General features: G+C 42.0%; 1 pseudogene; it reads left to right on the forward strand.

The window, feature by feature from the left end:
- The first annotated feature begins 9,259 nt into the window (after nucleotides 1-9,259).
- Nucleotides 9,260-13,404, forward strand: part of LOC129644402 (F-box only protein 16-like) — a 41,688-nt pseudogene continuing 37,543 nt past the window's right edge.

The following is a 13,404-nucleotide window of genomic DNA, read 5'->3' on the forward strand; positions in this document are numbered from 1 at the left end:
CGCTCCTATTTTGAGCCCAGCTTCTGAATACCCGTCTGCAGGTTACGTTGTTCTTTACCTCGCGCCGAGGCTGATGATGCCTGGCCCTGTCCTGCTACGGCGGAGTCGTACCAAGCTCTGGAAGCTTTTCTTAAATGCCCTCGGTCCCCTTTGCAAAGCTCTCCCTCCCTTCCCTGCTGAGACAGTGCAGCGACTCTCATCACTCAAGCCTGGAACGCTATTATTGCGAGACCACCAAAACCTGTTTCGAGAACCAGCGTGCCCCCTGGGGACCCAGGGATTGGAATTGGTTAAGAGGCGGGTGCTGAGAGTGGTACTGGGTGCAGATGGAGGTACTCAGCTTTCATATTGCAGAGCTCCAGGCTGAAGCAGCAGAGCAGATACCCTCTTTACCAACACCCACTTTAGTGAGAAGGTGGGGCTTGAGGTTATTGGTGGCATTCCCCATCTTCTGTTCTTTGGGAAATGTTTCTTCTCTCTTTTCCTTCATAAGTGATTTTATTTTTTTCTACATAAGCTATTTCAGAACTTAAAGATTCCTTAGAAATCATCTAAACCTAACCTCTCATTATTCAGACGCGGAAAAGAACGGTCCATAAAGATTAAAAAGACTTAGCCAAAACCAAGCAGCGTTTTAAGGGCTGAGTCTGGATTCACTCATTCCAAGCCAAAGCTGTTACCTTTGCCTCTATCATTTTACCTACCTTCCTTTCTCTTCCTTTCCCTCCCTTTTCAACCTAAACTTCACAGGCATCATTTTGTTCTGTGGTAGCACACAGGACTTAAATACTTTGATCTCGTAGCTAGTATGACTGTACTTAACGTTATTCAACTGTACATTTGGTTAAAATGGTCTATTTTAATATAATCTTCTGTCTGAATCTTTGCCACCCCATGTTAGGAGACTGACCAAAAAGAGCTATATAATCTGTGGTTTGTCCAAACCCTTGGGACACATCTCTGTGGCATTTTTAATTATAGGCAACTATTTTATACAAAGAAAAGTGGAAGAGTTAGTCCCTCAGTCGTGTCCGACTCTTTGCGATCCAATGGACTGTAGCCCACCAGGCTCCTCTGTCCATGGACTTCTCCAGGCAAGAATACTGGAGTGGATTGCCATTCCCTTCTCCAGAGGATCTTCCTGACCCAGGGATGGAACCCAGGTCTCCTGCACTGCAGCCAGATTCTTTACTGTTTGAGCCACCAGTGAAACAATCTTTTTTAAAGGTGCTCCCTAAATGATAATAAATACTGAGCTTAGACAGTCATAAATATAGTTTAATGGCAGAAGATGAGCTATGGGAATTGCATCATAAAAGGGATCTGAAATGAAATTTTCAATTTCATTAATAAATACTAATGCAGTAATACTTTTTTTTTTTTTTAAAGTAACGTTGATCCTTAGGCTGATTCTTATCAAGTCATTGTGTCTTGTGGAGCCAACACTGCCTCTACTGAGGGTGAGTGAAGCAGTTAAGAGCATTTATGAAAATCAGTGTGGACCTGCTTCTGGTACTTCTAGATCCCTTGTACCTTCAGATCCTCTAGAGATGTGCTGCTCTCACATTTTTATGCAATTTACACATGGTCTTGTGAAAACTGTCAGGCATAGAACATATATCATGGCTCCTAGTGGGAGGTGGGAATGATGTAGAAATTATCATTGAATGTATCAACATGATCACATTTCAGAAATAGACCACTGAGCAAAAGAAGTGAACTACAAAGTATGTAAATTATGATGGCTCTTTAAAACAGTCACACTGTTTACAAGGCCAAGCATGTATATATAATAAGCATAAAAAGTGGACAAGTAGGCAGCACACTAAATTTTATGACAGTGGATGCCTCTAGGCAGGCAGGGTGGGAAATGAGATCTCAGCAGCATGTAAAAGAGGCTTCAACTGTTAATCACACACGAAGCAAAATGTTAACATTTTAAAAAACCTCTGCAGGGAGAAAAGGGTGTTTCTTAGGCAAGTCTGTAAACTTTTCTTTATGGTTGAAATGTTTCCTGTAAAAATAATGTTGAGGGGCTTCCCTGGTGGTCCAGTAACTAAGATTCCACCCTCCCAATGCAGAGGACCTAGGTTTAATCCCTGGTCTGGGAACCAGTGAAAGACAGGAAAGCCTGGAGTGCTGCAGTTGATGGGGTTTCAGAGCCAAACACGACTTAGCGACTGAAGAACAACTGGGAACTAGATCCCACAAACTGCAACTAAAGATCCAAGATCTTGTGTGCTGCAACTAAGATCCAGTACAGCCAAATAAATATTTTTAAAAGGAATTTTAAAAAATTTTAAATGACAGTAATGTTAAATTTTCAAGGACATTGAGCCAATGTGCTCACCGTGAACACAATGTGAATGGTGTTGTTCATTGGGGGATCAGCAGCCACACTGATGAAGGGCTGAACAAGGAGAGGTCCAGAGGATGCTAGTTGAGGGGATCAATGAAAGGGACCTTATTTTCAGGGATAAAAATATTCAGATCTAACAGGGATAAAGTGTCGGGCTCTCTTTAATCCCATCTTTCTTTCATTCAATGTTATAACCACCAATAGAAAGTCTTTAGGGCTTCCCTAGTAGCTCAGGAACTTCACCGAGACCCAACTCTCTCCCAGGGAGTTGTTAAAATTGGTCTCTTTCTGGATGAACCCATTTTGAAACCACCCATGTTAACTGGTAATACATGGTAATTTAGTATTGCATCTACTTACCTCCCCCAGGCCTCCACCCCTGCAAAAGTCTTTGTTTATTCATTTTACGTACAACCTGATCATAAAATATACAACCATACTTAAAGCCACTGGGCTGGAACTCAGACAACATAAGTTCTCATTTCAATTTGGCCACTTACTGATCCTTTGTCAACTCTAAAGAAAGCAACAACCTCTATGAGCTTTTCATTTTCTTTTTTAATGGGAGATATATGAATGCTGCCTATTTCAAAACAATGAAACAATATAAATATAGGGTTTACATTTATTTACCTTGGAAGAGAGTACATTTTTATTTATTTTAGGAAACATGAGATAATGAGAAAAGTCATCTTTTTTTAATTTGGTTAGCTGCTGCCCATAAGAACTGTTTTACACTTCCCAGATGTCCCTTCTGAAATGTTTTTCTCCAGCATTAGTTCATAGTTCTATCCCAGTAGTTATTTCTACATTGCATTTTCAAATCCTCCTCATTAGATTTCTTTTTTTATTCTTGTATTCTCACTCTGCCTCTCATTACATGGTAGATGCTTCATAAATTTCATTAATTAAATTAGACCAGATCGTAAAATTCCCCAAATTTGGAGTTATCCTTACTCTGGCATGCCATCTGCTGGTTCCCTGGTGTATCTGTTAGTCGGCCTGAATTCCTTAATCCAATAAATAACAATTCATGTTGAAGCATTGCTGACTGTGTGTTGGGCAATTTTCCCACGTTCTTCCACTTCCTGTGTGCAGGTGCTATTCTTTCAATGAACCTCTCCAGAATTGTTTTTCCTGCAACCTTCTTTTACCTGTTGGCCACTCTAAAAACCCGGAGAAACGGAGTTTACGTTTCAGAACCCTGGAGTGACCAGAAAGATATAACTGGGCATGCTCAGTAGGTTGGCCTGATTTGGAACATACTTACGGCTTGAATGGGGGCATTTAATGCTGTTTGTTTCAGGATTGGCTGCATATTCGTCCTAGCATTATATTGAGAGATGGCAGCCTTTCCCACCCTCTGGGCGCTCCCATTTTTCCATTTTGTCCGTGTGCCCAATTTTGGAGCCAGCCCTCTAGGATCTCCCGACCAATCAAGAGACCACACATTGTTGCCTATGAGACCCCGGATGCCAACGAGAAGATTTATAGGTAGTGATTGGCCTACTGGAAGGGGTGCGGGCTAGACGGAGTCACAGAAACAGGAGCTATGGCAACACCAGCTCTAGAGCCTTGAGGAGAAAGACTTGAAGAGAAAGACTTAAAGAGGTGACAGCAGTGATCACTGCATGAAGACTCTTGAGAGCTCTTCTCTCAGGTCCTCCTGGGCTTCTCACGAGCCTTGGCAGTGACCCCGGGAATTACATTTTGCTCTATATTAGCAGTTAAACTACCAGGTGCATCATATATATGAAATTAACAACCAACAAATAATTACTTCTATGCTTATCAAAGCACTAGGTCTTTGCATTGTCTTATAGTTTCTCTTTGTTTCCACCTAGTTGAATATAAGATGAATTCATATTTAAATCTAAGGCAATGGCACCCCACTCCAGTACTCTTGCCTGGAAAATCCCATGGATGGAGGAGCCTGGAAGGCTGCAGTCCATGGGGTCGCTGAGGGTCGGACACGACTGAGCAACTTCCCTTTCACTTTTCACTTTCATGCATTGGAGAAGGAAATGGCAACCCACTCCAGTGTTCTTGCCTGGAGAATCCCAGGGATGGGGGAGCCTGGTGGGTGAAATGACTTAGCAGTACCCTAGTTCCTGATCATTTCCTGGTAATCTCTATTTCCTTCTCTGATGATACTGCAGCGTACAATGGGTGAGCTGTGTGTTAGTGGAGAAACTCAACCGTGTTCTGCTCTGTAAACGCCAAATAAAAACCCGATTATCCTGAGCCTAACCCCAATGTTCGGTTCCTAATGTTGAGTTGTACCTTCTTTGCCACTAGCTTTAATCCTTAAACCACCTCACCTCCACTATTGTATTCATTCATTCCGCTGATTTAGACAAGTTTTTATTGAGCACCTACTGTGTACTACTGAGTTTAGGATTCAGGTGAGCACATTCAGAAAACCACATTAGCAAAGAAGCACCAGTTTTGTACCACATTCTCTGATCTGAAGTTCAGTGTGTCTGTACAGATAGTGCATGAAGGGAGAGGAAGGAGGATGAACCAAAAAGGTAAATTCATGGTGTACCTAGATCAGCATGCTAAGGATTCTGTAGCCATTATCGAGTCTCTGAAGGTTTTTGAGCTGAAAAATGACTGCTGCTGCTGCTGCTAAGTCACTTCAGTCGTGTCCGACTCTGTGCGATCCCATAGACGGCAGCCCACCAGGCTCCCCCGTCCCTGGAATTCTCCAGGCAAGAACACTGGAGTGGGTTGCCATTTCCTTCTCCAATGCATGAAAGTGAAAAGTGAAAGTGAAGTCACAGACCTTTAAAAAAAATACTTCCCTGAATAGAGTAGTGGTTAGCCAAAGTTGGGAAGTAGGGAAGTGTGGAGATATTGATCAAAGGGTACAAACCTTCAGTTATAAAATGAATAAGTTCTAGAGACCTTATGTACAGCAGAGTGACTATGTGGTGACGGTGGTGGTAGTTGAGTCGCTAAGTTGTGTCCCACTCTTGCAACCCCATGGACTGTAGCCCACCAGGTTCCTCTGTCCATGGGATTCTCCAGGCAAGAATACAGGAGTGGGTTGCCATTTACTTCTTCAGGGGATCTTCCTGCCCAGGGATCATGGCTACTATAGTTAATAATAATATATTATATACTCGAAATTTGCTAGAAGAGTAGATCTCAAGGGTAATCACACACACAGAAGCGCACACATGCACACACACCCACACATGCACACACACACACACACACACACACACACACAGTAACTATGGGAGGTGATGGATATGTTACATAGTTTGATTGTGGTAAGCATTCCACAATGTGTACATATATTAAAACATCACCTTAAATATATACATTTTTATTTGTTAAAAAAAAAACCCTCTTGTAGTAGACTGTAATCTCCATTATAGTCAAGGCTTGTCTTTATACCTGTAATACAGACCTAATAAGTTGTGCAATGGTGACAGTGTGAAGAATGGCTTTGAAGATGGGATTGGAGGTGTGTAACCATTGGAACTTTACCAGAGGACCTATCTTTGCCTTTAAACATGACACTAGAAGCACACACTGGGGGTAAGGGCCAGAAGCCCTTTTTCTTCCCCTTTATCCAAAGAAAAATTAAAGGGGAACATGCAAGGACAGCCATTAAGGGGGAAAGAGGTCATGAAAAAACAACAGCCAGGTTTGTATGTAGAAGGAGGGAAGGCAACTTGCTTTGTCTTGTAATTTTTTTGTATGTTGTATGAAAGCATCTGAGTGGTCTATACTGTGAACCAGCGTGGGCAAGCAGATATGCACACTACCCATCTTCTAGAATGGATGGAGGAAAAAACTGTAAAAGGATAATGACAAAAACCAGGGCTGGATACCTCCATTTGCCTGCTTCAGGAAGACTATTACCAAGAGGGCTCTTTTTCTCAGCCAGGCCCATCTCCTGAAAACCAAACTTTATTCAAGTTGATTTGAAAAAAAAGCCTAATTCAAATAATTTCTAGCTCTGAAGAACCAGGAAGGAAAAAAAAAAAAAAAAAGCAAAACCTTAGGGAGGACCTGGAAAAGCTACTTTGTCCTAATCAGAAATCGTGCTTAGAATCAGTCGGTTTGTTTTCTACTCAAACTGGGAAAAGAGAGTTTCTGAGCTTACAACAGAAGTTTTTAACCTGGTGTAAGCAAAATGTAATGTTAATATGCATTTTTCTAGGGAGAAGATTCATAGTTTTCATCATATCCAAAAAGAGTTTTATGGCCCTGAAAAAAACAAAATAAAAGATTAAAAACAATTGGTTTAAGGAGTTCCCTGGTGGTCCAGAGGTTAGGACTCTGTACTTTCATTGCCGAGGGCCAGGTCAATCCCTGGTTGGGGACTAAGATTCTGCAAGCCAAGTGGCTTGGCCTAAACAGATAAATAAAAATTAAAACACACACACAAAACTTCAATCAGTTTAAATAGAAGAAACATCAAACATGAATAAATAGCAATAAAAAAGGAAATCTGTGATTTTTAACTGAGCAGATCTAGACTCAGTGACCGTGCTTTATGTATTTGCTTGTTCATGTGTGTTTTTCTAGCAGCCAGTTAATAATACGGTAATGAAGTCATTTCTTACACCTTTGCAACTTAGCTGTTAGGAGCTAAGAATGTGAGGGCTCATTTGAACCTCCTTAATCTTCCCTTATTCCAGGTGAGTGGTATCAGCAGGCAACTGCAGGAAGATATTTTCTATGGTTTAAAACCCTGAGGTTTTAAAACATTGGCTTTATCTTTAGCTTTAATTTAAACCTGAGAGGAAATATTACATGTCAAGTGAGAGTCACAAAATTTCAGATCTAGCATTTGGGGGAATCCTCTGTAAGTAAAAAAACTAATGGTTTTTTAATTTAAAAAATATTTATTTTTATTTATTTGGCTGTGCCAGGTCTTAGTTGTGGCATGTGGATCAAAAAATTGTCCAGGTGAATTCCCTGGTGGTCCAGGGGACCTGGGTTCTATCCTTGGTCAGGGAACTACATCCCACATGCCCTAACGAAGACCTGGCTCAGCCAGATAAATAAATAAAAATAAATATATTTTTAAATTATCTTATATTTGCTGCTATAATTTTTGGAGCCCTGTGCAGTCCCCAACTCAGCACCACTGCTTTGGATGTGAAACATACCTTCAGAGAGGAAGAAGGCACAAACAAACAGAAACACTGAGGATATATAGTGAAAATGCCATCAATCTGCTTTGAATATTTTTTACCTTAAAATATTTTGTTGTGCCCCCTTCAAAGACAGGCTTTGAAGAACTCTATAAATAACAGGAAGTTCTAAGAAAGTCTGTGGTGATGCTATTTTTTTTTAATTTTTTATTTTGTGTTGGAGTATAACCAATTAACACTGTTGTGGTAGTTTCACATGAACAATGAAGGGTCTCACTCATATGTATACATGTATCTATTCTCCCTCAGACTCCCCTCCCAGCCAGGCTGCCATTGAGCACAGTTCCCTGTGCTATATCGTGGGTCCCTGTTGGTTATCCATTTTAAATATAGTAGTGTGTACCTGTCCAAGCCAATCCTAAAGGAAATCAGTCCTGAGTACTCATTGGAAGGACTGATGCTGAAGCTGAAGCTCCAATTCTTTGGCCACTTGATGCGAAGAGCCCACGCATTAGAAAAGACCCTGATGCTGGGAAAGATTGAAGGCAGGAGGAGAAGGGGATGCCAGAGGACGAGATGGTTGGATGGCATAACTGACTCAATGGACATGAGTTTGAGTAACCTCCAGGAGATGGTAAAGGACAGGGAAGCCTGGTGTGCTGCAGTCCATGGAGTTAGTCGGACACAACTGAGTGATTACTTGCAAAAAGTTTCAAAGCTAGTAAGTTTTAGAACCAGGATCCAAACTGTGTAATGTAAAAAGTTTTGGTTGCAAACAACAGAAATAGATTCTAGCTAACGTGTGTGTGCTGAGTGCTTAGTCGCTCAGTTGTGTCCAACTCTTTGTAGCCCGCCAGGCTCCTCTGTCCATGGGGATTCTCCAGCCAAGAACACTGGGGTTGCCATGCCCTCCTCCAGGGAATCTTCCCAACCCAGGGATCGAATCCAGGTGTCCCACATTGCAGGCAGATTCCTTACCGTCTGAGCCACCAGGGATGCCCCTACAAGAAGGGTCTTCTAGCTAATGTAGGTGAAATTTATTGAAGGCTATCAGGTGGGTCACAAAATGGATAAGAAAGGACATGCGTGCATGCTAATTTGCTTCAGTCGTGTCTGATTCTTTGTGACCCTGTGGACCATAGCCCACCAGGGTCCTCTGTCCAAGGGATTATCCAGGCAAGAATACTGGAGTGGGCTGCCATGGCCTCCTCCGGGGGATCTTCCTGACCCAGGGATCAAACCTGCATCTCTTACGTCTCCAGCATTGGCAGGCGGATTCTTTGCCACTAGCACCACCTAGGAAGCCCCTACAAGAAGAGTCTAAGAACAGCTTAACAGTCTACTCAGAGCATCTACAGTATTTTGAATGATCACCTTGGCTGTAAAGCAAGGATAAGCCAGCATCAGTTACCTGGCCTAGCTTAGTCTCATGACTGGGCAAGGGGAGGCCACCTTGATTAACCAACCCAGCAGACCCTAAACACTGAGGGAAAAGTAATCCCTCATGGAAATTAGAGTGCTTTAATCCAATGAAGGCAGACATAGGGACTTCCCTGGCTGTCCAATGGTTAGAATTGGATCTTAAAGAAGGTTGAGCTTTGAAGAATTGATGCTTTTTAATTGTGGGACTAGAGAAGACCTGTGAGACTCCCTTGGACAGCAAGGAGATCAAATGAGTCAATCCTAAAGGAAATCAACCCTGAATATTCATTGGAAGGACTGATGCTGCAGCTGAAGCTCCAAAACTTTGGCCACCTGATGCGAAGAGCCGACTCCTTGGAAAAGACCCTGATGCTGGGAAAGATTGAAGGCAGGAGGAGAAGGGAGGCAAGAGAGGATGAGATGGTTGGATGGCATCACTAACTCAATGGACATGAGTCTGAGCAAACTCTGGGAGATAGTGAAAGACAGGGAAGCCTGATGTACTTCAGTCCATGGAGTTGCAAAGAGTTGGACACAACTTAGTGACTGAACAACAGCAGTCATGGTTAAGACTCAATGTTTCCAGCACAAGGGATGTGAGTTCCATCTCTGGTTGGAGAATTGAGATCGCATGTGCCGTGAGGCCACAAAAATGAAGGCAGACATATACAGTACTGGGTGCACTGTATATTTTCCCCAATAAACCCAAATCTGTCCATATGTAAATTCTTGGCCTTGTCCATTGTACTATTCTACTTCTTAAATATGGTAGCAAGCTAGAGCCCTTGTTAGCTAGATGTCAGAAAGGTAACAGAGGAAGAAGGAGGTCACAAGGGACAATGGAGTAATTCAGATTGCACGGTGATTTTATAAATACTTCTTTCTGACCACTATGGTATGTTCTTAGCTAAGAGTGATTCTGATTTTTCCCCTTGGTCCAATGAAAATCAAACAGAGTTAAACAGACCTGGGTCTGATTCCCTGTTTCACCACCTACTGTCTGTATAACTCTGGGCAAAGCATGTGACTTCAGTGAGCCTCATTTTCTTCATCTGTAAAATGAGCTAAAACCCACCACCTTACCATATTGTTATGGGTTTTAATTGAGAAAACCTATTAAGTGCCTGACATATAAAATACTCCCAGTAAATGTTACTCTACCCCTAGTCCCTGTCCCAGTGTACTAAAAAAGATTATATGGTATTAGTATTTTTAGTATTCTGAAGATTGTATGATTCATTTCTTCTGCAGGTGTAGTTTTTCTTTCAGAAGAATATCCAGTTATTTCATCATGGCATTTGCACCTCCAAAAAATACAAATGGTCCCAAAATGCAGACAAAGATGAGCACCTGGACACCCCTAAACCATCAGCTTTTGAATGACCAGGTGAGTAATAACAACTATTTTATTAGTTGAAATCATGCTTTAAAGGAAGAAAAAAAAGCATTAAAATTTTGGTAATCAAAACATGAACAGGAATTGCTTAGGACTGTGTAGTGAATAAAAAATAACAAAATGAAGGATTTCTTCAAATTTTTTAATTGAAAAAACTGACATAAATTTAGAACAAAAAGAAAGAAAACTTTAATTGAGCCCCAGTTATATGGCCAGAGTTGGCAGGAGATAGAGTTCCTGCTTAGAAAGAAAGATCTTAGGGACTACCCTGATGGTCCAGTGGCTAAGACTCTCTGCTCGCAGGGCTGGGGCCCAGGTTCTATCACTGGCCAGGGAGTTCAGTCCCACATACTGCAACTGAAGACCTTGTGTACTGCAACTAAGACCCAGGACAGCCAAATAAACTGATAAATATTTTTAAAAAGATTTAGGAGATGAGAAGGTGGAGTATCTACTAGCTCCCCTTCACCTCCATATCCAGTGGTTTTCAGGTTCTGTGAGTCTTCCTCCTAGGTCTCTTCATCCAGACCCCTCTTCTCCTTTGACTTGTGCACTTCCAGCTCCATGTTCTCAGTTCACACACAGCCCCCTTCACCTGGCGCATTGCATTAACCCCTCAGCTGGTTTCACTTTCTCTAATCCATCCTCTGTTCTGGTCCCAGAACGATCTTTCTAAAATACCAAACTAATCCTATGAAGCAAAACTGATAACAGACTGCTCCAAGGGATAAATTCGACCCTACCTCCCATGCATAGCACTGAGAACCCTTCACGTGTGTTAGTCACTGAGTTGTGTCCGACTCTTGGAGACCCCACAGACTATAGCCAGCCAGGCTCCTCTGTCTGTGGGATTCTCTGGGCAAGAATACTGGAGTAGGTTGCCATGACCTCCTCCAAGGGATCTTCATGACCCACGAATCGAAGCCAGTGTCCTTTATATCACCTGCATTAGCAAGTGAGTTTTCTTTTTTTAGTTTATTTGGTTGCAATTTTTGTTGAAGCATGTGAACCCTTAGTTGCAGCATGTGGGATCTAGTTCCCCGACCAGAAATCAAACCCAGGCCCCCTGCATTGGGAGCATGGAGTCTTAGCCCTTGGACCACCAGGGAAGTCCCAGCAGGTGAGTTCTTTAACACTGGCTCCACCTGGGAAGCCTGAATAGCTTTTGTCAAATTTTATGAGAATTTCTAGGAAATTCCCTGGTGGCCCAGTGGCTCAGAGTCTGTGCCCCCAATGCAGGGGCCCTGGGTTCCATGTGTTCAGGAAACTAGATCCCACATGCCACAAGAGTTTGCATGCTGCAGCTAAAGAACCCACATGGCACAACTACGACCCAGTGCAGTCAAATAAATAAAAATGTTTAAAAATTTCATGATAATTTGTAGATGAGAAATGATAAAAGAAATAACAATTTCTATTAGAAATGATATTTATTTTGTTGTTCAGAACTGCCATTTTATCACCACCCCCCCCCCGCCCCCGTCCATTTTTATTTTGGTTTAGTTAGGTTCTAGTTTGGAGTAAAAGTATTTTCAAAAATCTTAGCCTGCCATATGTAAAATAGATAGGCAATGGGAATTTGCTGCATGGCTCAGGAAACTCACACAGGGGCACTGTATCAACCTAGAGGGGTGGGGTGCGGAGGGAGAGGGGAGGGAGGTTCAAAAGGGAGGGGATATATGCATACCTATGGCTGATTCATGTTGAGGTTTGACAGAAAACAACAAAATTCTGTCAAGCAAAATCCTTCAATAAAAAAATAATTAAAATTAAAAAACTGTCAAATCACTATGTTGTACACCTGAAACTAACATTATATTATATGTCAATTATAATTCAATAAAAATTAAATAAAATACAAATTAAAAAAATCTTGGCCCGTGTATATACTCATATGTATGTGAATGAATGTATCAGTACTTAGACACACACATGAAATTTGCATATGTATACAGCAAACTGTTAATAATGTGTGCACATGTGCTCAGTCTTGTCTGACTCTTTGCAACCACAGACTGTAGCCCTCCAGGCTCCTCTGTCCATGGAATTTTCCAGGCAAGAATATTAAAGTGGGTTGCCATGCCCTCCTCCAGGGAATCTTCCCATCCCAGGGATTAAACCCATGTCTCTTTATGTCTCCTGCATTGGCAAGTGGGTTCTTTACCGGTTGAGCCACCAGAGAAGCCCAACTGTCAATAGTGGTTTCCCGTAAAAAGCTGGACGACATGGAAGAATGGGAGGGAAGTCTGTTGGAAGAGAGAGTTTTTGTTTTTTACCGTATACAGTGCAATGATATTTAACAATTTAAAAAACAAATATAAGTAAAAACGAGCAAAGAACAGTAATGCTGAGAATTGAAAAACACAGGTTCCAGACCAGCTATACTAAATAATCTCCTGCTTGACTTCAGCAAGTCTCTTATGCCTCTGATCTTTACTACCTGCCTTTGGAAATTGAGTGGCTTGGATCAGATGACCTCAAAGGCCCCTTCCAGGTCTAACATTCTGACACTGTGAAAAGGGTTAAAAATAGATACCTAAGCTCAACATTCAGAAAATGAAGATCATGGCATCCGGTCCCATCACTTCATGGGAAATAGATGGGGAAACAGTGGAAATAGTGTCAGACTTTATTTTTTGGGGCTCCAAAATCACTGCAGATGGTGACTGCAGCCATGAAATTAAAAGACGCTTACTCCTTGGAAGGAAAGTTATGACCAACCTAGATCGCATATTCAAAAGCAGAGACATTACTTTGCCAACAAAGGTCCGTCTAGTCAAGGCTATGGTTTTTCCTGTGGTCATGTATGGATGTGAGAGTTGGACTGTGAAGAAGGCTGAGCACCGAAGAATTGATGCTTTTGAACTGTGGTGTTGGAGAAGACCCCTGAGAGTCCCTAGGACTGCAAGGAGATCCAACCAGTCCATTCTGAAGGAGATCAGCCCTGGGATTTCTTTGGAAGGAATGATGCTAAAGCTGAAACTCCAGTACTTTGGCCACCTCATGCGAAGAGTTGACTCATTGGAAAAGACTCTGATGCTGGGAGGAATTGGGGGCAAGAGGAGAAGGGGACAACAGAGGATGAGATGGCTGGATGGCATCACTGA

This window comes from Bubalus kerabau, chromosome 2 (genome assembly GCF_029407905.1).
Source record: "Bubalus kerabau isolate K-KA32 ecotype Philippines breed swamp buffalo chromosome 2, PCC_UOA_SB_1v2, whole genome shotgun sequence".
Taxonomy (NCBI): domain Eukaryota; kingdom Metazoa; phylum Chordata; class Mammalia; order Artiodactyla; family Bovidae; genus Bubalus; species Bubalus kerabau.